The following is a 25,640-nucleotide window of genomic DNA, read 5'->3' on the forward strand; positions in this document are numbered from 1 at the left end:
ATTGCAAAATTTTACACTGAGTTTCCAGAAGTAACATTGTAAAGATGTTATGTTCACTTTTCAAGGTTTATATCATGTGGCAGGAGAAAAAAATGGAAAATCTCCAAATGAGCTTATCTCACTCTAATGTACACATAAACATAGAAACACAGAAAACAAGTCCAAACAATGAAATAATTGCAACATTTTACACTGAGTGTCCAGAAGTAACATTGTAACGATGTTATGTTCACTTTTTAAGGTTTATATCATGTGGCAGGAGAAAAAAAGGGAAAATCTCCAAATGAGCTTAACTCACTCCAATGCGCACTTTAACATAGAAAAACAGAAAACAAGTCCAAACAATGAAAAAATTGTAAAATTTTACACTGAGTGTCCAGAAGTAACATTGTAAAGATGTTATGTTCACTTTTTAAGGTTTATATCATGTGGCAGGAGAAAAAAATGGAAAATCTCCAAATGAGCTTATCTCACTCTAATGTACAAACAAACATAGAAAAACAGAAAACAAGTCCAAACAATGAAATAATTGCAAAATTTTACACTGAGTGTCCAGAAGTAACATTGTAAAGATGTTATGTTCACTTTTTAAGGTTTATATCATGTGGCAGGAGAAAAAAATGGAAAATCTCCAAATGAGCTTATCTCACTCTAATGTACACATAAACATAGAAAAACAGAAAACAAGTCCAAACAATGAAATAATTGCAACATTTTACACTGAGTGTCCAGAAGTAACATTGTCAAGATGTTATGTTAACTTTCTTAAGTTTATATCATGTGGCAGGAGAAAAAAATGGAAAATCTCCAAATGAGCTTAACTCACTCTAATGTACACATAAACATAGAAAAACAGAAAACAAGTCCAAACAATGAAATAATTGCAAAATTTTACACTGAGTTTCCAGAAGTAACATTGTAAAGATGTTATGTTCACTTTTCAAGGTTTATATCATGTGGCAGGAGAAAAAAATGGAAAATCTCCAAATGAGCTTATCTCACTCTAATGTACACATAAACATAGAAACACAGAAAACAAGTCCAAACAATGAAATAATTGCAACATTTTACACTGAGTGTCCAGAAGTAACATTGTAACGATGTTATGTTCACTTTTTAAGGTTTATATCATGTGGCAGGAGAAAAAAATGGAAAATCTCCAAATGAGCTTAACTCACTCCAATGCGCACTTTAACATAGAAAAACAGAAAACAAGTCCAAACAATGAAAAAATTGTAAAATTTTACACTGAGTGTCCAGAAGTAACATTGTAAAGATGTTATGTTCACTTTTCAAGGTTTATATCATGTGGCAGGAGAAAAAAATGGAAAATCTCCAAATGAGCTTATCTCACTCTAATGTGCACATAAACATAGAAACACAGAAAACAAGTCCAAACAATGAAATAATTGCAACATTTTACACTGAGTGTCCAGAAGTAACATTGTAAAGATGTTATGTTCACTTTTTAAGGTTTATATCATGTGGCAGGAGAAAAAAAGGGAAAATCTCCAAATGAGCTTAACTCACTCCAATGCGCACTTTAACATAGAAAAACAGAAAACAAGTCCAAACAATGAAAAAATTGTAAAATTTTACACTGAGTGTCCAGAAGTAACATTGTAAAGATGTTATGTTCACTTTTCAAGGTTTATATCATGTGGCAGGAGAAAAAAATGGAAAATCTCCAAATGAGCTTATCTCACTCTAATGTGCACATAAACATAGAAACACAGAAAACAAGTCCAAACAATGAAATAATTGCAACATTTTACACTGAGTGTCCAGAAGTAACATTGTAAAGATGTTATGTTCACTTTTTAAGGTTTATATCATGTGGCAGGAGAAAAAAAGGGAAAATCTCCAAATGAGCTTAACTCACTCCAATGCGCACTTTAACATAGAAAAACAGAAAACAAGTCCAAACAATGAAAAAATTGTAAAATTTTACACTGAGTGTCCAGAAGTAACATTGTAAAGATGTTATGTTCACTTTTCAAGGTTTATATCATGTGGCAGGAGAAAAAAATGGAAAATCTCCAAATGAGCTTATCTCACTCTAATGTTCACATAAACATAGAAACACAGAAAACAAGTCCAAACAATGAAATAATTGCAACATTTTACACTGAGTGTCCAGAAGTAACATTGTAAAGATGTTATGTTCACTTTTTAAGGTTTATATCATGTGGCAGGAGAAAAAAAGGGAAAATCTCCAAATGAGCTTAACTCACTCCAATGCGCACTTTAACATAGAAAAACAGAAAACAAGTCCAAACAATGAAATAATTGCAACATTTTACACTGAGTGTCCAGAAGTAACATTGTGAAGATGTTATGTTAACTTTCTTAAGTTTATATCATGTGGCAGGAGAAAAAAATGGAAAATCTCCAAATGAGCTTAACTCACTCTAATGTACACATAAACATAGAAAAACAGAAAACAAGTCCAAACAATGAAATAATTGCAAAATTTTACACTGAGTTTCCAGAAGTAACATTGTAAAGATGTTATGTTCACTTTTCAAGGTTTATATCATGTGGCAGGAGAAAAAAATGGAAAATCTCCAAATGAGCTTATCTCACTCTAATGTACACATAAACATAGAAACACAGAAAACAAGTCCAAACAATGAAATAATTGCAACATTTTACACTGAGTGTCCAGAAGTAACATTGTAACGATGTTATGTTCACTTTTTAAGGTTTATATCATGTGGCAGGAGAAAAAAAGGGAAAATCTCCAAATGAGCTTAACTCACTCCAATGCGCACTTTAACATAGAAAAACAGAAAACAAGTCCAAACAATGAAAAAATTGTAAAATTTTACACTGAGTGTCCAGAAGTAACATTGTAAAGATGTTATGTTCACTTTTTAAGGTTTATATCATGTGGCAGGAGAAAAAAATGGAAAATCTCCAAATGAGCTTATCTCACTCTAATGTACAAACAAACATAGAAAAACAGAAAACAAGTCCAAACAATGAAATAATTGCAAAATTTTACACTGAGTGTCCAGAAGTAACATTGTAAAGATGTTATGTTCACTTTTTAAGGTTTATATCATGTGGCAGGAGAAAAAAATGGAAAATCTCCAAATGAGCTTATCTCACTCTAATGTACACATAAACATAGAAAAACAGAAAACAAGTCCAAACAATGAAATAATTGCAACATTTTACACTGAGTGTCCAGAAGTAACATTGTCAAGATGTTATGTTAACTTTCTTAAGTTTATATCATGTGGCAGGAGAAAAAAATGGAAAATCTCCAAATGAGCTTAACTTACTCTAATGTACACATAAACATAGAAAAACAGAAAACAAGTCCAAACAATGAAATAATTGCAAAATTTTACACTGAGTTTCCAGAAGTAACATTGTAAAGATGTTATGTTCACTTTTCAAGGTTTATATCATGTGGCAGGAGAAAAAAATGGAAAATCTCCAAATGAGCTTATCTCACTCTAATGTACACATAAACATAGAAACACAGAAAACAAGTCCAAACAATGAAATAATTGCAACATTTTACACTGAGTGTCCAGAAGTAACATTGTAACGATGTTATGTTCACTTTTTAAGGTTTATATCATGTGGCAGGAGAAAAAAATGGAAAATCTCCAAATGAGCTTAACTCACTCCAATGCGCACTTTAACATAGAAAAACAGAAAACAAGTCCAAACAATGAAAAAATTGTAAAATTTTACACTGAGTGTCCAGAAGTAACATTGTAAAGATGTTATGTTCACTTTTCAAGGTTTATATCATGTGGCAGGAGAAAAAAATGGAAAATCTCCAAATGAGCTTATCTCACTCTAATGTGCACATAAACATAGAAACACAGAAAACAAGTCCAAACAATGAAATAATTGCAACATTTTACACTGAGTGTCCAGAAGTAACATTGTAAAGATGTTATGTTCACTTTTTAAGGTTTATATCATGTGGCAGGAGAAAAAAAGGGAAAATCTCCAAATGAGCTTAACTCACTCCAATGCGCACTTTAACATAGAAAAACAGAAAACAAGTCCAAACAATGAAAAAATTGTAAAATTTTACACTGAGTGTCCAGAAGTAACATTGTAAAGATGTTATGTTCACTTTTCAAGGTTTATATCATGTGGCAGGAGAAAAAAATGGAAAATCTCCAAATGAGCTTATCTCACTCTAATGTGCACATAAACATAGAAACACAGAAAACAAGTCCAAACAATGAAATAATTGCAACATTTTACACTGAGTGTCCAGAAGTAACATTGTAAAGATGTTATGTTCACTTTTTAAGGTTTATATCATGTGGCAGGAGAAAAAAAGGGAAAATCTCCAAATGAGCTTAACTCACTCCAATGCGCACTTTAACATAGAAAAACAGAAAACAAGTCCAAACAATGAAATAATTGCAACATTTTACACTGAGTGTCCAGAAGTAACATTGTCAAGATGTTATGTTAACTTTCTTAAGTTTATATCATGTGGCAGGAGAAAAAAATGGAAAATCTCCAAATGAGCTTAACTTACTCTAATGTACACATAAACATAGAAAAACAGAAAACAAGTCCAAACAATGAAATAATTGCAAAATTTTACACTGAGTTTCCAGAAGTAACATTGTAAAGATGTTATGTTCACTTTTCAAGGTTTATATCATGTGGCAGGAGAAAAAAATGGAAAATCTCCAAATGAGCTTATCTCACTCTAATGTACACATAAACATAGAAAAACAGAAAACAAGTCCAAACAATGAAATAATTGCAACATTTTACACTGAGTGTCCAGAAGTAACATTGTAAAGATGTTATGTTCACTTTTTAAGGTTTATATCATGTGGCAGGAGAAAAAAAGGGAAAATCTCCAAATGAGCTTAACTCACTCCAATGCGCACTTTAACATAGAAAAACAGAAAACAAGTCCAAACAATGAAAAAATTGTAAAATTTTACACTGAGTGTCCAGAAGTAACATTGTAAAGATGTTATGTTCACTTTTCAAGGTTTATATCATGTGGCAGGAAAAAAAAATGGAAAATCTCCAAATGAGCTTATCTCACTCTAATGTACACATAAACATAGAAACACAGAAAACAAGTCCAAACAATGAAATAATTGCAACATTTTACACTGAGTGTCCAGAAGTAACATTGTAACGATGTTATGTTCACTTTTTAAGGTTTATATCATGTGGCAGGAGAAAAAAAGGGAAAATCTCCAAATGAGCTTAACTCACTCCAATGCGCACTTTAACATAGAAAAACAGAAAACAAGTCCAAACAATGAAAAAATTGTAAAATTTTACACTGAGTGTCCAGAAGTAACATTGTAAAGATGTTATGTTCACTTTTCAAGGTTTATATCATGTGGCAGGAGAAAAAAATGGAAAATCTCCAAATGAGCTTATCTCACTCTAATGTGCACATAAACATAGAAACACAGAAAACAAGTCCAAACAATGAAATAATTGCAACATTTTACACTGAGTGTCCAGAAGTAACATTGTAAAGATGTTATGTTCACTTTTTAAGGTTTATATCATGTGGCAGGAGAAAAAAAGGGAAAATCTCCAAATGAGCTTAACTCACTCCAATGCGCACTTTAACATAGAAAAACAGAAAACAAGTCCAAACAATGAAAAAATTGTAAAATTTTACACTGAGTGTCCAGAAGTAACATTGTAAAGATGTTATGTTCACTTTTTAAGGTTTATATCATGTGGCAGGAGAAAAAAAGGGAAAATCTCCAAATGAGCTTAACTCACTCCAATGCGCACTTTAACATAGAAAAACAGAAAACAAGTCCAAACAATGAAAAAATTGTAAAATTTTACACTGAGTGTCCAGAAGTAACATTGTAAAGATGTTATGTTCACTTTTCAAGGTTTATATCATGTGGCAGGAGAAAAAAATGGAAAATCTCCAAATGAGCTTATCTCACTCTAATGTGCACATAAACATAGAAACACAGAAAACAAGTCCAAACAATGAAATAATTGCAACATTTTACACTGAGTGTCCAGAAGTAACATTGTAAAGATGTTATGTTCACTTTTTAAGGTTTATATCATGTGGCAGGAGAAAAAAAGGGAAAATCTCCAAATGAGCTGAACTCACTCCAATGCGCACTTTAACATAGAAAAACAGAAAACAAGTCCAAACAATGAAATAATTGCAACATTTTACACTGAGTGTCCAGAAGTAACATTGTGAAGATGTTATGTTAACTTTCTTAAGTTTATATCATGTGGCAGGAGAAAAAAATGGAAAATCTCCAAATGAGCTTAACTCACTCTAATGTACACATAAACATAGAAAAACAGAAAACAAGTCCAAACAATGAAATAATTGCAAAATTTTACACTGAGTTTCCAGAAGTAACATTGTAAAGATGTTATGTTCACTTTTCAAGGTTTATATCATGTGGCAGGAGAAAAAAATGGAAAATCTCCAAATGAGCTTATCTCACTCTAATGTACACATAAACATAGAAACACAGAAAACAAGTCCAAACAATGAAATAATTGCAACATTTTACACTGAGTGTCCAGAAGTAACATTGTAACGATGTTATGTTCACTTTTTAAGGTTTATATCATGTGGCAGGAGAAAAAAAGGGAAAATCTCCAAATGAGCTTAACTCACTCCAATGCGCACTTTAACATAGAAAAACAGAAAACAAGTCCAAACAATGAAAAAATTGTAAAATTTTACACTGAGTGTCCAGAAGTAACATTGTAAAGATGTTATGTTCACTTTTTAAGGTTTATATCATGTGGCAGGAGAAAAAAAGGGAAAATCTCCAAATGAGCTTAACTCACTCCAATGCGCACTTTAACATAGAAAAACAGAAAACAAGTCCAAACAATGAAAAAATTGTAAAATTTTACACTGAGTGTCCAGAAGTAACATTGTAAAGATGTTATGTTCACTTTTCAAGGTTTATATCATGTGGCAGGAGAAAAAAATGGAAAATCTCCAAATGAGCTTATCTCACTCTAATGTGCACATAAACATAGAAACACAGAAAACAAGTCCAAACAATGAAATAATTGCAACATTTTACACTGAGTGTCCAGAAGTAACATTGTAAAGATGTTATGTTCACTTTTTAAGGTTTATATCATGTGGCAGGAGAAAAAAAGGGAAAATCTCCAAATGAGCTTAACTCACTCCAATGCGCACTTTAACATAGAAAAACAGAAAACAAGTCCAAACAATGAAATAATTGCAACATTTTACACTGAGTGTCCAGAAGTAACATTGTCAAGATGTTATGTTAACTTTCTTAAGTTTATATCATGTGGCAGGAGAAAAAAATGGAAAATCTCCAAATGAGCTTAACTCACTCTAATGTACACATAAACATAGAAAAACAGAAAACAAGTCCAAACAATGAAATAATTGCAAAATTTTACACTGAGTTTCCAGAAGTAACATTGTAAAGATGTTATGTTCACTTTTCAAGGTTTATATCATGTGGCAGGAGAAAAAAATGGAAAATCTCCAAATGAGCTTATCTCACTCTAATGTACACATAAACATAGAAACACAGAAAACAAGTCCAAACAATGAAATAATTGCAACATTTTACACTGAGTGTCCAGAAGTAACATTGTAACGATGTTATGTTCACTTTTTAAGGTTTATATCATGTGGCAGGAGAAAAAAAGGGAAAATCTCCAAATGAGCTTAACTCACTCCAATGCGCACTTTAACATAGAAAAACAGAAAACAAGTCCAAACAATGAAAAAATTGTAAAATTTTACACTGAGTGTCCAGAAGTAACATTGTAAAGATGTTATGTTCACTTTTTAAGGTTTATATCATGTGGCAGGAGAAAAAAATGGAAAATCTCCAAATGAGCTTATCTCACTCTAATGTACAAACAAACATAGAAAAACAGAAAACAAGTCCAAACAATGAAATAATTGCAAAATTTTACACTGAGTGTCCAGAAGTAACATTGTAAAGATGTTATGTTCACTTTTTAAGGTTTATATCATGTGGCAGGAGAAAAAAATGGAAAATCTCCAAATGAGCTTATCTCACTCTAATGTACACATAAACATAGAAAAACAGAAAACAAGTCCAAACAATGAAATAATTGCAACATTTTACACTGAGTGTCCAGAAGTAACATTGTCAAGATGTTATGTTAACTTTCTTAAGTTTATATCATGTGGCAGGAGAAAAAAATGGAAAATCTCCAAATGAGCTTAACTCACTCTAATGTACACATAAACATAGAAAAACAGAAAACAAGTCCAAACAATGAAATAATTGCAAAATTTTACACTGAGTTTCCAGAAGTAACATTGTAAAGATGTTATGTTCACTTTTCAAGGTTTATATCATGTGGCAGGAGAAAAAAATGGAAAATCTCCAAATGAGCTTATCTCACTCTAATGTACACATAAACATAGAAACACAGAAAACAAGTCCAAACAATGAAATAATTGCAACATTTTACACTGAGTGTCCAGAAGTAACATTGTAACGATGTTATGTTCACTTTTTAAGGTTTATATCATGTGGCAGGAGAAAAAAATGGAAAATCTCCAAATGAGCTTAACTCACTCCAATGCGCACTTTAACATAGAAAAACAGAAAACAAGTCCAAACAATGAAAAAATTGTAAAATTTTACACTGAGTGTCCAGAAGTAACATTGTAAAGATGTTATGTTCACTTTTCAAGGTTTATATCATGTGGCAGGAGAAAAAAATGGAAAATCTCCAAATGAGCTTATCTCACTCTAATGTGCACATAAACATAGAAACACAGAAAACAAGTCCAAACAATGAAATAATTGCAACATTTTACACTGAGTGTCCAGAAGTAACATTGTAAAGATGTTATGTTCACTTTTTAAGGTTTATATCATGTGGCAGGAGAAAAAAAGGGAAAATCTCCAAATGAGCTTAACTCACTCCAATGCGCACTTTAACATAGAAAAACAGAAAACAAGTCCAAACAATGAAAAAATTGTAAAATTTTACACTGAGTGTCCAGAAGTAACATTGTAAAGATGTTATGTTCACTTTTCAAGGTTTATATCATGTGGCAGGAGAAAAAAATGGAAAATCTCCAAATGAGCTTATCTCACTCTAATGTGCACATAAACATAGAAACACAGAAAACAAGTCCAAACAATGAAATAATTGCAACATTTTACACTGAGTGTCCAGAAGTAACATTGTAAAGATGTTATGTTCACTTTTTAAGGTTTATATCATGTGGCAGGAGAAAAAAAGGGAAAATCTCCAAATGAGCTTAACTCACTCCAATGCGCACTTTAACATAGAAAAACAGAAAACAAGTCCAAACAATGAAATAATTGCAACATTTTACACTGAGTGTCCAGAAGTAACATTGTCAAGATGTTATGTTAACTTTCTTAAGTTTATATCATGTGGCAGGAGAAAAAAATGGAAAATCTCCAAATGAGCTTAACTTACTCTAATGTACACATAAACATAGAAAAACAGAAAACAAGTCCAAACAATGAAATAATTGCAAAATTTTACACTGAGTTTCCAGAAGTAACATTGTAAAGATGTTATGTTCACTTTTCAAGGTTTATATCATGTGGCAGGAGAAAAAAATGGAAAATCTCCAAATGAGCTTATCTCACTCTAATGTGCACATAAACATAGAAACACAGAAAACAAGTCCAAACAATGAAATAATTGCAACATTTTACACTGAGTGTCCAGAAGTAACATTGTAAAGATGTTATGTTCACTTTTTAAGGTTTATATCATGTGGCAGGAGAAAAAAAGGGAAAATCTCCAAATGAGCTTAACTCACTCCAATGCGCACTTTAACATAGAAAAACAGAAAACAAGTCCAAACAATGAAAAAATTGTAAAATTTTACACTGAGTGTCCAGAAGTAACATTGTAAAGATGTTATGTTCACTTTTCAAGGTTTATATCATGTGGCAGGAGAAAAAAATGGAAAATCTCCAAATGAGCTTATCTCACTCTAATGTGCACATAAACATAGAAACACAGAAAACAAGTCCAAACAATGAAATAATTGCAACATTTTACACTGAGTGTCCAGAAGTAACATTGTAAAGATGTTATGTTCACTTTTTAAGGTTTATATCATGTGGCAGGAGAAAAAAAGGGAAAATCTCCAAATGAGCTTAACTCACTCCAATGCGCACTTTAACATAGAAAAACAGAAAACAAGTCCAAACAATGAAAAAATTGTAAAATTTTACACTGAGTGTCCAGAAGTAACATTGTAAAGATGTTATGTTCACTTTTCAAGGTTTATATCATGTGGCAGGAGAAAAAAATGGAAAATCTCCAAATGAGCTTATCTCACTCTAATGTGCACATAAACATAGAAACACAGAAAACAAGTCCAAACAATGAAATAATTGCAACATTTTACACTGAGTGTCCAGAAGTAACATTGTAAAGATGTTATGTTCACTTTTTAAGGTTTATATCATGTGGCAGGAGAAAAAAAGGGAAAATCTCCAAATGAGCTTAACTCACTCCAATGCGCACTTTAACATAGAAAAACAGAAAACAAGTCCAAACAATGAAAAAATTGTAAAATTTTACACTGAGTGTCCAGAAGTAACATTGTAAAGATGTTATGTTCACTTTTCAAGGTTTATATCATGTGGCAGGAGAAAAAAATGGAAAATCTCCAAATGAGCTTATCTCACTCTAATGTGCACATAAACATAGAAAAACAGAAAACAAGTCCAAACAATGAAATAATTGCAACATTTTACACTGAGTGTCCAGAAGTAACATTGTAAAGATGTTATGTTCACTTTTTAAGGTTTATATCATGTGGCAGGAGAAAAAAAGGGAAAATCTCCAAATGAGCTTAACTCACTCCAATGCGCACTTTAACATAGAAAAACAGAAAACAAGTCCAAACAATGAAAAAATTGTAAAATTTTACACTGAGTGTCCAGAAGTAACATTGTAAAGATGTTATGTTCACTTTTCAAGGTTTATATCATGTGGCAGGAGAAAAAAATGGAAAATCTCCAAATGAGCTTATCTCACTCTAATGTGCACATAAACATAGAAACACAGAAAACAAGTCCAAACAATGAAATAATTGCAACATTTTACACTGAGTGTCCAGAAGTAACATTGTAAAGATGTTATGTTCACTTTTTAAGGTTTATATCATGTGGCAGGAGAAAAAAAGGGAAAATCTCCAAATGAGCTTAACTCACTCCAATGCGCACTTTAACATAGAAAAACAGAAAACAAGTCCAAACAATGAAATAATTGCAACATTTTACACTGAGTGTCCAGAAGTAACATTGTGAAGATGTTATGTTAACTTTCTTAAGTTTATATCATGTGGCAGGAGAAAAAAATGGAAAATCTCCAAATGAGCTTAACTCACTCTAATGTACACATAAACATAGAAAAACAGAAAACAAGTCCAAACAATGAAATAATTGCAAAATTTTACACTGAGTTTCCAGAAGTAACATTGTAAAGATGTTATGTTCACTTTTCAAGGTTTATATCATGTGGCAGGAGAAAAAAATGGAAAATCTCCAAATGAGCTTATCTCACTCTAATGTACACATAAACATAGAAACACAGAAAACAAGTCCAAACAATGAAATAATTGCAACATTTTACACTGAGTGTCCAGAAGTAACATTGTAAAGATGTTATGTTCACTTTTTAAGGTTTATATCATGTGGCAGGAGAAAAAAAGGGAAAATCTCCAAATGAGCTTAACTCACTCCAATGCGCACTTTAACATAGAAAAACAGAAAACAAGTCCAAACAATGAAAAAATTGTAAAATTTTACACTGAGTGTCCAGAAGTAACATTGTAAAGATGTTATGTTCACTTTTCAAGGTTTATATCATGTGGCAGGAGAAAAAAATGGAAAATCTCCAAATGAGCTTATCTCACTCTAATGTGCACATAAACATAGAAACACAGAAAACAAGTCCAAACAATGAAATAATTGCAACATTTTACACTGAGTGTCCAGAAGTAACATTGTAAAGATGTTATGTTCACTTTTTAAGGTTTATATCATGTGGCAGGAGAAAAAAAGGGAAAATCTCCAAATGAGCTTAACTCACTCCAATGCGCACTTTAACATAGAAAAACAGAAAACAAGTCCAAACAATGAAAAAATTGTAAAATTTTACACTGAGTGTCCAGAAGTAACATTGTAAAGATGTTATGTTCACTTTTCAAGGTTTATATCATGTGGCAGGAGAAAAAAATGGAAAATCTCCAAATGAGCTTATCTCACTCTAATGTGCACATAAACATAGAAACACAGAAAACAAGTCCAAACAATGAAATAATTGCAACATTTTACACTGAGTGTCCAGAAGTAACATTGTAAAGATGTTATGTTCACTTTTTAAGGTTTATATCATGTGGCAGGAGAAAAAAAGGGAAAACCTCCAAATGAGCTTAACTCACTCCAATGCGCACTTTAACATAGAAAAACAGAAAACAAGTCCAAACAATGAAAAAATTGTAAAATTTTACACTGAGTGTCCAGAAGTAACATTGTAAAGATGTTATGTTCACTTTTCAAGGTTTATATCATGTGGCAGGAGAAAAAAATGGAAAATCTCCAAATGAGCTTATCTCACTCTAATGTGCACATAAACATAGAAAAACAGAAAACAAGTCCAAACAATGAAATAATTGCAACATTTTACACTGAGTGTCCAGAAGTAACATTGTAAAGATGTTATGTTCACTTTTTAAGGTTTATATCATGTGGCAGGAGAAAAAAAGGGAAAATCTCCAAATGAGCTTAACTCACTCCAATGCGCACTTTAACATAGAAAAACAGAAAACAAGTCCAAACAATGAAAAAATTGTAAAATTTTACACTGAGTGTCCAGAAGTAACATTGTAAAGATGTTATGTTCACTTTTCAAGGTTTATATCATGTGGCAGGAGAAAAAAATGGAAAATCTCCAAATGAGCTTATCTCACTCTAATGTGCACATAAACATAGAAACACAGAAAACAAGTCCAAACAATGAAATAATTGCAACATTTTACACTGAGTGTCCAGAAGTAACATTGTAAAGATGTTATGTTCACTTTTTAAGGTTTATATCATGTGGCAGGAGAAAAAAAGGGAAAATCTCCAAATGAGCTTAACTCACTCCAATGCGCACTTTAACATAGAAAAACAGAAAACAAGTCCAAACAATGAAATAATTGCAACATTTTACACTGAGTGTCCAGAAGTAACATTGTGAAGATGTTATGTTAACTTTCTTAAGTTTATATCATGTGGCAGGAGAAAAAAATGGAAAATCTCCAAATGAGCTTAACTCACTCTAATGTACATGTGCCGTTTCATTGTCGAGAATCCAGAGGTCTTTTATTTTGAAAGGGAGTTTCCGCCCGTTCGCCGCACGGCAGTTATGACATCACGCTTTACTACGGACAGTTGAGCGCATACCGCTTCCACGCTGGAGAGTTACATGCCATTAAACGCTGTTTACTACTACGTCGTGCCTTCGGAAAGCATCGTCTGTAAGTTCCATGCCTGTGTTATGTTTGTAATTAAGACATACGTGCGTGTGTGATTATGATAATAGTGTTGTACAATGTTAGCTTGCGCTCTCTGTTAGCTAACCGGAAGTTAGCTAACCGGAAGTTATCCCGTATCGCCGGTGCTCATTAGTCGGCTCGTTTAAGGAGGAATGTGTTTATTTTTATATACTGCTTTCCTTCTGATCTGATATACTGACCTGTGTTGTGTTTGCACTGTGTACAGTTGGAGGTTGAGTTTATGGTAATATGTAATTCTCAGTATTTACATATGCTTATCTGTTTGTTTACATGCTGTCATGTGGGTCAGCTTGCGTGTGTGTGAAGTGATGACATGCAGCATTATGTGACAATTTATTCACAAGTTTATATGTGAATGTTTATTTGAACAATTCTATTTTGTGTTATTTCATACAGTTTTACAAAAAAAAGAAAAAAGGAAAAGAATGGAAGAGAAAAGACAAGAAAGTGTAAAGTGGATTATCTTTGAACTTCACTAAAGATCCTGAAACACTGAACACTGGACTCTGTCGTTCTTTGGATTGTTAGCTATCTGTCAGCTTGTCTACGTCACAACACGGACACGTGAGACAGAATAGTAAAAAGACGACTTCTCGGCGGGCACTTCAACAATAGAAACATCAAACAATGACAGACAACAACAATGAAGGCGCAGAAATTGGGAGTGATGAGACGGTCGTCAGGCAGCGAGATCATAGACTTGACGCTGCCTCCCTGCATTCCACCACATCCGGAGGATCCAGTCTCTCCTCGACCTCCAAGGCTGCAATCAAGGCCCGTGCTAAGCTGGAGGCTGCACGCGCACGTGCTTCCTACACACATCGAGAAGCTCAACTAAAGGTTAAAGAGGCTCAAATAGCAGCAGAGCTCTCAACACTGGAGCACGAGAAGGATATAGCAGCAGCTTTGGCTGAAACCCAGATCCTCGAAGAAGCAGCTGAGCATGAGAGTCGGGAAGGAAGTAGGAAGAGCAGCCACAGGCTGGCTGACATCAGCATTCAACGCACACACGACTACATTGAACGGCACTTTCCGCTACAGCCTAGCTACCGGGAGCCTCCTACACTCCAACCATATACACCGCAAGCCCTTCACCTCTCAGCTAGTCACGACGTCCACGCTATACAGCAACCTACAGATACGACGCCAGCAGCGCCAGCACATCAACCTGCAAGTTTCACGCCTGCATCTACGGCTCATCAACCTGTGAGGTTATCGCCTGCTGCAACTCCGCTACCTACAAGGTCGACGTTCGCAGCCCCGGCTCAACAACCTGTGAGGTTAATGCCAGCCGCAGCTCAGCTACCTACGAGGTCAACGTTCGCAGCCCCGGCTCAACAACCTGTGAGGTTAACGCCAGCTGCAGCTCAGCTACCTACGAGATGGACGCTTGCACCTCCGGCACTACAGCCTGCAACACGTTACCAACATCCACATGGGCTTCCCCCTCAACAGCTTCCTCATGTTCAGCCTCAACCTCCTCTCAGAGCCCCACCACAGCTCCATTCTGACGACTCAACTGGTATGAGTGACATTGCAAGGTATTTCGTGCGCAGGGAGCTTGTGACCTCCGGTCTCACCCAGTTCAACGACCGGCCAGAAAACTACTGGTCATGGAAGTCCTCGTACTGCAATGCCACCAGAGAACTCAACTTAAATGCCTGTGAGGAGCTCGACCTGTTGACAAAGTGGTTGGGAAGAGAGTCCTCAGAGCACGTCAGAAGGATCCGCTCCGTGCATGTTGCCAACCCCGCTGTGGGCCTACAACTCGTCTGGGAACGTCTGGAGGAGAGCTATGGCTCCCCGGAAGTGATTGAGAGAGCTCTCTTTGAAAGGTTGGAGAATTTTCCAAAGATCCCCAACAAAGATCCATCAAAACTAAGGGAACTGGGAGATCTGCTGATGGAGTTGAACTCTGCTAAGTGTGAGGGTTACCTGGCAGGCCTCTCGTACCTTGATACTGCCAGAGGTGTGAACCCGATTGTCGAAAAGCTGCCGTACAGTCTTCAGGAAAAATGGATGGCCAAGGGTTCGCAGTATAAAGAACAATACTACGTCTCCTTCCCCCCTTTTGCCTACTTCACAGACTTCATCTGCGGCGAAGCACGCAGAAGAAACGACCCCAGCTTCTCTCTCACTCCAACCCCCTTAAAAACGTCCATGCAGTACCCTAAGTATGAGCAACCTGAAAGGGGAACGAGAAATGCTAAAAGACAAATCTCTACCCATAAAACAGATGTTGAAGCAAACCGATGGACTTCTCAAACAAACAGTCCAGGTAACAAACTTGGCGACATTGGGAAACAGTGTCCCATCCATCAAAAACCCCATCCTCTGAACAAGTGCCGGGGTTTTCGAAGCAAGCCACTTGAAGAACGCATAGCTTTTCTTAAGGAGAATGGGGTCTGTTACAAGTGTTGCTCCTCTACAATCCACATGGCGAGGAATTGTAAGGCAGCCCTAAAATGCAGCGAATGTGAGAGCGAAGATCACGTAACTGCACTTCACCCTGGACCTCCGCCGTGGGGTACAGAGCACAAGGATCCCCCCTCACAGTATGGCGGGGAGGGAGAAGAGAAAGCGCCTGGGCCAGCAGTCACCTCTAAGTGTACAGAAGTCTGTGGCAAAGGGCAAAGCCTCCGGTCCTGTTCCAAGATCTGTCTGGTGAAGGTTTATCCCAAAGCACATCCAGATAGGGCCACAAACGTCTACATCCTCCTGGATGACCAGAGCAACAGATCTCTGGCGAGGTCAGAATTCTTTGACCTCTTCCAAATCAAGGGTTCAGACTCACCTTATACCCTTCGGACATGCGCAGGAATCACAGAGACATCCGGAAGAAGAGCCACGGGGTTCATTGTTGAGTCCCTGGATGGTAAAAAGAATGTGGTACTTCCAACACTCATAGAGTGCAATCATATGCCAGAGGATCGCTCAGAAATCCCAACACCAGAAGTTGTGCAACACCACAGTCACTTGAAATCCATCGCCCACATGATTCCTTGTTTGGACCCTGATGCCCACATACTGATACTTCTGGGACGTGATGTCCTTCAGGTCCACAAGGTCAGGGAGCAACGCAATGGTCCTCACAGCGCCCCCTACGCCCAACGACTGGACCTTGGATGGGTCGTTGTAGGGGATGTGTGCCTCGGGTCAGCCCACAAGCCAGCAACTGTGACTTCCTACCGCACCAGCGTGCTTGAAAATGGAAGACCATCTCTCCTCACTCCGTGTCCTAACCAACTTCAGGTCAGGGAAAGGTTCAGCTCCAAGGTTCAGGAGCCAACTCCTCTTCACAACGTCAGACACAACAGCCATGTCGTCAATGACTGCAACCTGGGCAGCACAATCTTCCAGAACACAAAGGAGGACGACCAAGTGGGGCTTTCCATCGAGGATCGAATGTTCCTGGAGTTCATGGACAGAGAGATGGAAATAGATGATACCAACAGCTGGGTGGCACCACTTCCTTTCAGATCCCCTCGACGACGACTCCCAAACAATCGGGAACAAGCACTCAGTAGACTTACCTCTCTCCGTCGCACCCTCGAAAGAAAGCCGAAGATGAAGGCCGACTTTGTCGCCTTCATGCAAAACATCTTCGACCGCGACCAGGCTGAGTTGGCCCCACCGCTAAGGGAGGGAGGCGAGTGCTGGTACTTGCCTATTTTTGGTGTTTATCACCCCCAGAAGCCAGACAAGATCAGGGTTGTCTTCGACTCGAGTGCTCAACATCATGGCGTCTCCCTGAACGACGTGCTACTCACCGGCCCAGATCTAAACAACAGTTTGCTGGGAGTCTTGCTGCGCTTCCGGAGAGAGACAGTCGCTGTCATAGCTGATATCGAGCAAATGTTCCACAGCTTCGTCGTTCGAGAAGACAACCGAGACTTTCTGCGGTTCTTGTGGTTCAGAGAGAACGACCCCAGACAGGAGATTATAGAGTACCGTATGAAGGTACATGTATTCGGCAACTCGCCGTCCCCAGCTGTAGCTATCTACGGGCTTCATCGAGCAGCAGAACATGGAGCAGGAGAATATGGGATGGACGCCAAACACTTCGTGGAACGCGACTTCTACGTCGATGACGGTCTCACGTCACTCCCGTCAGCCACAGAGGCCATCGACCTGCTGACAAGGACACAGGAGATGCTGTCTGCTTCAAACTTAAGACTCCACAAGATTGCGTCAAACTGTTCTAATGTACTGAAAGCTTTCGCTCAAGAAGATCATGCCAAGGGATTGAAAGATTTGGACTTTGACGACAACTCTGCTCTAATCCAACGCAGCTTAGGACTCAGCTGGGAGCTCAAACATGACATCTTCACCTTCAGGGCAACGGCCACAGAGAAACCCTATACCCGCAGAGGTGTTTTAGCAGTGGTGAACAGCCTATTCGACCCCCTCGGTCTTGTCGCTCCGGTAGTCATTCAAGGGAAGCTTCTACTGCGAGAACTCACCTGCAACGAAGCCCTCGATTGGGATAGCCCTCTACCAGAGGCAAAGGAAGCTGAATGGAAGATGTGGAAAGACTCATTACGAGATCTGCAGAACATCAGGTTACCCAGAGCCTACACACCTGTTACTCTGTTTACTGCCCACAGAAAAGAACTCCATTTTTTCTCAGACGCTTCAGTGAAGGCTATTGCTGCGGTAGGCTACCTAAAGGTGATCGATGGAAATGGAGAATGTCATGTCGGATTTGTCCTGGGAAAGGCGAAGCTAGCGCCTTCGTCTGCTCACACCATTCCGAGATTGGAGTTGGGCGCCGCCGTGTTAGCCGTGGAAATGGCAGAGTTGGTACAGAGAGAGCTAGACATCAACATCGACTCAATGCAGTTCTACACAGACAGCAGAGTTGTCCTGGGATACATATACAACCAGACCAGACGGTTCTATGTGTATGTCTGCAACAGGGTGCAGCGAATCAGAAGACTAACTAAACCAGATCAGTGGCGCTATATCCACACAGCTCAAAACCCAGCGGATCACGCTACTCGATCGGTTCCTGCCGCCGAACTTAAGAACACTACATGGTTTACGGGACCCGCCTTTCTGTCCCAGCCTGACGGAGTTCCTAGTCCGGAAGAGGAACATCACAAGCTTGTTGACCCAGACTCAGACAGCGAGGTACGTTCCTATGCCACGACTCTCTCCGTCCCTTCATCCACGCTTGGATCTCATCGCTTCGAGCGATTCTCCTCATGGAAGGCTCTTGTGCGGGCTATCGCTTCCCTGACCAGCATGTTGGGACGTAAGAGGGCAGCAGTCACAGCCGGTGACGAGAACAGCTGTACCTCGACACCTTGCACAGCGGAACAGCTATTGAAAGCAGAGACTCTCATCATCAGCTGTGTGCAAAGGGAGACTTACAGAGAAGAGTTTGACTGCTTGGGTACTGGGAAAATCATCCCCAAAGACAGTCCCATACGAAAGCTAGACCCGTATGTGGACAAAGAAGGGCTTCTGAGGATAGGAGGCAGGCTCAGGCATGGAACACTCGATGTACGAGAACAGTTTCCCATCATCATTCCAGCTCGCAACCACATTGGGACGCTCCTCGTGAGACACTTCCATGGGAAAGTCAAACACCAGGGTCGCGTCTTCACGGAAGGATCCATTCGCATGGCTGGATACTGGATTGTCGGCGCCAGACGCTGCATCAACAGCATCCTCCACAAGTGTGTGATTTGCAACAGACTTCGTGGGAGTACAGCCATCCAGAAAATGGCAGATCTTCCATCTGACCGTCTGAACACAGAGCCACCTTTTACCTTTGTGGGACTTGATGTTTTCGGCCCCTGGGTTGTCACCACCAGACGAACCCGTGGAGGTCAAGCTAACAGCAAAAGGTGGGCAGTACTTTTTACGTGTATGGCCACACGTGCTGTACACATCGAACTCATAGAATCGTTGGATTCATCGAGCTTCATTAACGCCTTACGCCGATTCTTTGCTCTGCGAGGACCTGCGAGTCAGATTCGTTCTGACTGTGGGACAAACTTCACAGGTGCCTGCAAGGAACTCCACATGCTGATCACAGATCCCAAAGAGCCCAATGTCAGAAAGTATTTGGGTGAGGAAGGGTGTACATGGATTTTCAATCCCCCCCATTCCTCTCATATGGGAGGGACCTGGGAACGCATGATCGGAGTCTCCAGACGAATTCTTGACTCCATGCTCCATGACATCGGTCAATCACGCCTGACGCATGAAGTGTTGTCCACTTTAATGGCTGAAGTAATGGCGATCATCAACGCCAGACCCCTCACACCTATTTCCTCAGACCCAGAGTCTCCATTCATTCTGACCCCCGCTTCGCTACTGACACAGAAGTTGAGCACCTTCCCTTCCCCTCCGGGAACCTTCGACAGCAAGGACCTTCACCGACAGCAGTGGAGGCAGGTGCAGCATCTTGCAAACATCTTCTGGCACAGATGGAGGCATGAGTACCTTCATACACTCCAGAGTCGTCGCAAGTGGCAGGACGCCAGACCTAACCTCAAGGAGGGCGACTTGGTGTTGCTCAAGGACAACCAGGCAAAGAGAAACGAGTGGCCCTTGGCTCTCGTCACAAAGGCCTTTCCTGGTCAGGACGGAAGGATCAGGAAGGTAGAGCTCAAGGTCACAAAATCTGGATCAGCGAGGACCTTTTTGAGGCCTGTCTCCGAGACAGTTCTTCTCATGTCTGCTAAAGATACAGATTAAGTCACGATATGTTCTGACTCTTGGTTCAGTCATTCTCCTCATGTGTTTGGCATAGTGGTATAGTTATTATACCAGGCGGGGAGTGTGCCGTTTCATTGTCGAGAATCCAGAGGTCTTTTATTTTGAAAGGGAGTTTCCGCCCGTTCGCCGCACGGCAGTTATGACATCACGCTTTACTACGGACAGTTGAGCGCATACCGCTTCCACGCTGGAGAGTTACATGCCATTAAACGCTGTTTACTACTACGTCGTGCCTTCGGAAAGCATCGTCTGTAAGTTCCATGCCTGTGTTATGTTTGTAATTAAGACATACGTGCGTGTGTGATTATGATAATAGTGTTGTACAATGTTAGCTTGCGCTCTCTGTTAGCTAACCGGAAGTTAGCTAACCGGAAGTTATCCCGTATCGCCGGTGCTCATTAGTCGGCTCGTTTAAGGAGGAATGTGTTTATTTTTATATACTGCTTTCCTTCTGATCTGATATACTGACCTGTGTTGTGTTTGCACTGTGTACAGTTGGAGGTTGAGTTTATGGTAATATGTAATTCTCAGTATTTACATATGCTTATCTGTTTGTTTACATGCTGTCATGTGGGTCAGCTTGCGTGTGTGTGAAGTGATGACATGCAGCATTATGTGACAATTTATTCACAAGTTTATATGTGAATGTTTATTTGAACAATTCTATTTTGTGTTATTTCATACAGTTTTACAAAAAAAAGAAAAAAGGAAAAGAATGGAAGAGAAAAGACAAGAAAGTGTAAAGTGGATTATCTTTGAACTTCACTAAAGATCCTGAAACACTGAACACTGGACTCTGTCGTTCTTTGGATTGTTAGCTATCTGTCAGCTTGTCTACGTCACAACACGGACACGTGAGACAGAATAGTACACATAAACATAGAAAAACAGAAAACAAGTCCAAACAATGAAATAATTGCAAAATTTTACACTGAGTTTCCAGAAGTAACATTGTAAAGATGTTATGTTCACTTTTCAAGGTTTATATCATGTGGCAGGAGAAAAAAATGGAAAATCTCCAAATGAGCTTATCTCACTCTAATGTACACATAAACATAGAAACACAGAAAACAAGTCCAAACAATGAAATAATTGCAACATTTTACACTGAGTGTCCAGAAGTAACATTGTAACGATGTTATGTTCACTTTTTAAGGTTTATATCATGTGGCAGGAGAAAAAAAGGGAAAATCTCCAAATGAGCTTAACTCACTCCAATGCGCACTTTAACATAGAAAAACAGAAAACAAGTCCAAACAATGAAAAAATTGTAAAATTTTACACTGAGTGTCCAGAAGTAACATTGTAAAGATGTTATGTTCACTTTTTAAGGTTTATATCATGTGGCAGGAGAAAAAAAGGGAAAATCTCCAAATGAGCTTAACTCAATCCAATGCGCACTTTAACATAGAAAAACAGAAAACAAGTCCAAACAATGAAAAAATTGTAAAATTTTACACTGAGTGTCCAGAAGTAACATTGTAAAGATGTTATGTTCACTTTTCAAGGTTTATATCATGTGGCAGGAGAAAAAAATGGAAAATCTCCAAATGAGCTTATCTCACTCTAATGTGCACATAAACATAGAAACACAGAAAACAAGTCCAAACAATGAAATAATTGCAACATTTTACACTGAGTGTCCAGAAGTAACATTGTAAAGATGTTATGTTCACTTTTTAAGGTTTATATCATGTGGCAGGAGAAAAAAAGGGAAAATCTCCAAATGAGCTTAACTCACTCCAATGCGCACTTTAACATAGAAAAACAGAAAACAAGTCCAAACAATGAAATAATTGCAACATTTTACACTGAGTGTCCAGAAGTAACATTGTCAAGATGTTATGTTAACTTTCTTAAGTTTATATCATGTGGCAGGAGAAAAAAATGGAAAATCTCCAAATGAGCTTAACTCACTCTAATGTACACATAAACATAGAAAAACAGAAAACAAGTCCAAACAATGAAATAATTGCAAAATTTTACACTGAGTTTCCAGAAGTAACATTGTAAAGATGTTATGTTCACTTTTCAAGGTTTATATCATGTGGCAGGAGAAAAAAATGGAAAATCTCCAAATGAGCTTATCTCACTCTAATGTACACATAAACATAGAAACACAGAAAACAAGTCCAAACAATGAAATAATTGCAACATTTTACACTGAGTGTCCAGAAGTAACATTGTAACGATGTTATGTTCACTTTTTAAGGTTTATATCATGTGGCAGGAGAAAAAAAGGGAAAATCTCCAAATGAGCTTAACTCACTCCAATGCGCACTTTAACATAGAAAAACAGAAAACAAGTCCAAACAATGAAAAAATTGTAAAATTTTACACTGAGTGTCCAGAAGTAACATTGTAAAGATGTTATGTTCACTTTTTAAGGTTTATATCATGTGGCAGGAGAAAAAAATGGAAAATCTCCAAATGAGCTTATCTCACTCTAATGTACAAACAAACATAGAAAAACAGAAAACAAGTCCAAACAATGAAATAATTGCAAAATTTTACACTGAGTGTCCAGAAGTAACATTGTAAAGATGTTATGTTCACTTTTTAAGGTTTATATCATGTGGCAGGAGAAAAAAATGGAAAATCTCCAAATGAGCTTATCTCACTCTAATGTACACATAAACATAGAAAAACAGAAAACAAGTCCAAACAATGAAATAATTGCAACATTTTACACTGAGTGTCCAGAAGTAACATTGTCAAGATGTTATGTTAACTTTCTTAAGTTTATATCATGTGGCAGGAGAAAAAAATGGAAAATCTCCAAATGAGCTTAACTCACTCTTATGTACACATAAACATAGAAAAACAGAAAACAAGTCCAAACAATGAAATAATTGCAAAATTTTACACTGAGTTTCCAGAAGTAACATTGTCAAGATGTTATGTTAACTTTCTTAAGTTTATATCATGTGGCAGGAGAAAAAAATGGAAAATCTCCAAATGAGCTTAACTCACTCTTATGTACACATAAACATAGAAAAACAGAAAACAAGTCCAAACAATGAAATAATTGCAAAATTTTACACTGAGTTTCCAGAAGTAACATTGTAAAGATGTTATGTTCACTTTTCAAGGTTTATATCATGTGGCAGGAGAAAAAAATGGAAAATCTCCAAATGAGCTTATCTCACTCTAATGTACACATAAACATAGAAACACAGAAAACAAGTCCAAACAATGAAATAATTGCAACATTTTACACTGAGTGTCCAGAAGTAACATTGTAACGATGTTATGTTCACTTTTTAAGGTTTATATCATGTGGCAGGAGAAAAAAATGGAAAATCTCCAAATGAGCTTAACTCACTCCAATGCGCACTTTAACATAGAAAAACAGAAAACAAGTCCAAACAATGAAAAAATTGTAAAATTTTACACTGAGTGTCCAGAAGTAACATTGTCAAGATGTTATGTTCACTTTTCAAGGTTTATATCATGTGGCAGGAGAAAAAAATGGAAAATCTCCAAATGAGCTTATCTCACTCTAATGTGCACATAAACATAGAAACACAGAAAACAAGTCCAAACAATGAAATAATTGCAACATTTTACACTGAGTGTCCAGAAGTAACATTGTAAAGATGTTATGTTCACTTTTTAAGGTTTATATCATGTGGCAGGAGAAAAAAAGGGAAAATCTCCAAATGAGCTTAGTAGTATATAGACGGGTAGTCTTAGTTCCCAAACCTGCCACTAGGGGCAAACATATCAATTTAATATAAAACTAATTAATTATGCATAAATTAAAATTGAAAAAAAAATTGAAAAAATGCGCATGCGCGAAGGGGAGGAGTAAGGCAGGGCTGGGAGGAGTAAGGGAGGGGATGCCCCTCCTTTAGGGTGTGTTTTTAGGGTTATAAGGAGCTTACCCCGGGATGCGTTCAGAAGCTCTCCAGGCCTCACAAACTGAACACCACCACTACAACCAACTATTCCACGGCCATCATGCAAAACGGAGAAGATTCTTACCACGGAGCGTCCACTGTGACAGGTAAACCTGTTTGCCTTGGATATTGTGACACCGTGGATGCTGCACCCGTTAAAAAAAGACGAGGAATACGCCATATCAATACAAGAGAATCGGCTAAATTAGAGAAAGACTTTGTAGGCCTGAATGGGTATGTCTATTCAGCGAACTATTATGATGGACAAGTGACTCTTTCTGTTGCTACTGACGGTGTGAAGGGTCATACAAACGATAAAAAGTGGAGCGGCGATTTTTCTGTAAAAGACTGGAAATTGTTCCGTGCTGTTGTATGTGCGGACCTCGATCAGCCTGGTTTTCCTGAAGCAATTTATGTTTCACAATGGGGTAGTGCATCAGGCCCCCAGTTATATAGGATTGAGGCGGATCGTTTTTTAAAGCCGACAGAGGACTTTATTTTTTTAAGTGTTTGTATGGATAAAGAAAAAGTGATGGCTGAAAGAGGTCGTGAAAACTGGATGGCACAGCCTTATCCAAGAAATCTTAAAGAATGTGACTCTTGGTTTGAAACTTTTTTCTTTCTTCAGTGGTGTGACTGGAGAGGTATGCTTAAACTGTTTAGTGAAATTGACGCTGTCATTAAACGCGACAGAGTCACCAAATCCTATGCGTGTATTAGAAAACGTCTTCTTTTCGACGATATGTCGATTGGTGCAAAGATTGGTGTCTCTCCTTCCCTGTGTAGACCGAAGATCATCAGACATGTCGACTAATAACACGGTATATATCTGTTATGTGTATATACATTTATTTTTTGTGTATGTACCATAGAAACTAAGTGCTGTATTTTATTTTTCAGAATGCCTAGATGATACACAGATAGTGGGACCAGCACATTTACTGATATCCCCGATATCTCCAACTACATCACCTGCCACATCCCTGTTGATTAAGGAGCCTCTTATGTCACCTCCCCATCCTGATGATGTCTTTGATGAGGAATGGGGTCAATGGATCGTGGATGATGAGACCGTTATAGCGTCACTGAAGTTGGTAGAGGGGATTGAAGACCCGGTGCTATTCCTACTTGACTCAACTATCAAGGCGACCTGGAAGGAAGATTGTTTTGGATGTTCAATCAACCATCCAAGCCAGAAACACCATGACTGTCTGTGGCTATATACAAATGATTACTTCCAGCGCAAATTTGATCGAATCATAGGAAAAATGTGGACGGGGAGATTCATTCCGGCTATCCAGATATTCTTAAGAGCAATCGGAGTGATTGTTGAGGATAACAGGGTCCATGGGGTTGTAGAGAGTTTCCTGATATCATTAAGAAGGGCATCACAACCTATCGGCGATATCATAGAAAAAATGTACGATAGTATTTACAAGAGCAAC

Source organism: Microchirus variegatus (assembly GCF_963457635.1).
Source record: "Microchirus variegatus genome assembly, chromosome: 22".
Lineage (NCBI taxonomy): Eukaryota > Metazoa > Chordata > Actinopteri > Pleuronectiformes > Soleidae > Microchirus > Microchirus variegatus.